The sequence below is a fragment of the Carlito syrichta genome, unplaced genomic scaffold (genome assembly GCF_000164805.1).
Source record: "Carlito syrichta isolate Samal-C Ts95f unplaced genomic scaffold, Tarsius_syrichta-2.0.1 Scaffold305694, whole genome shotgun sequence".
Classification (NCBI taxonomy): Eukaryota; Metazoa; Chordata; class Mammalia; order Primates; family Tarsiidae; genus Carlito; species Carlito syrichta.
In genome coordinates, this window is record NW_007249790.1 from 346,919 (window position 1) to 348,358 (window position 1,440).

Genomic DNA, 1,440 nt, shown 5'->3' on the forward strand with positions numbered 1-1,440 from the left:
CTCAGGGGCTCCTTCTGCCTCAGCCTTCCGAGTAGCTGGAGCTACATGCATGTGCCACCATGCCTGGCTAATTTTTTGATTTGTTGTAGAGACGAGGTCTCGCCAAGTTGCCCAGGCGGGTCTCGAACCCACGGGCTCAGGTAATCCTCTCGCCTCAGCCTCCCAAATTGCTGGGATGACAGGCGTGAGCCAACGTGCCTGGCTATCAATCTACCTTTCTTAATTCGTAACTGTCTTGGTGAATGCTTTCACCCCCCCCCCCCGCCATGTCCTCGGCTGCACCCTGACTGCCACACACGGCAGCCGCCTTACTTTCAACTCCTGAAAATATCACTACTGTCAACGTCTCTACGGGTCGGGGCAGCAGACAAAGTTTGGAAGGGAGAAAGGCGGACTTGCCTAGGAGTCAGGCGACCTGAGGCCCACTTAGGGAGTCTGACTTTCCCTCAAGGGCTGGTCGGAAGCCAAGGCGGCGCCAGGCACGGTGGCACACGCCTGTGATCCCAGCACTCCAGGAGGCCGGGACAGGAGAACTGCTTGAGCCCAGGAGTTCGAGACCAACCTGGGCAACATAGCAAGACTTTGTCTCGATTGTTAAAAAGGATGAAAGCCATCATCAATAACTAAAAAACAACAGATGCTGGAGAGGATGCAGCAGAAAGGGGACACTTCTACACTGTTGGTGGGTGTGTAAACTAGTACAGCCTCTACAGTGCGGCGATTCCTAAAAGATCTAAAAGTCAACCTTCCATACAACCCTGCAATCCCCTTACTGGGAATATACCCGGAGAAATTCAAGTCACTCTATGAGAAAGATTCCCACACACTTACGTTTATCGCAGCTTTGTTCACAATAGCAAGAACATGGAACCAACCATGCTGCCCATTGAAAGAGGACTGGATAAAAAAATGTGGTACATATGCACGATGGAATATTACACAGCCATAAAGAAGAACAAAATCATGAACTTCACAGCAGCCTGGATGGACTTAGAGTCTATAATGCTGAGTGATCTTTCTCAGAAACAAAGAACTGAGTATCACATGTTCTCACTCATAAGTGGACCTTGAACAATTATCGTAACATCATAAGAAGATTGGCAGTAGCGGGAATTGGCAGTAGTGGGAGTCTTCCGGGAATGGGGGGCACACCTCATCAACAAGGGGACCTGCATAATGAACATTTGTACACCTCACCCTAAATTGTTCCCCACATCTTTAAAATAAAAAAATTAAAGGAAAAAAAAGTACGGGAAAAAAAGAAACCAAGGAGGGTCTGTTTCAGTGGCCCACTCATGGCCACCCCAGCCTCGACCTGCTGGGCTCCCGCGACCCTTCCGCCTCAGCCTTCCAAGGAGCTGGAACTGCAGGTGCATGCTACCACACCCGGCTAATTTCTGATGTATTGTAGAGACGAGGTCTCGCCAAGTTGCCCGGGCT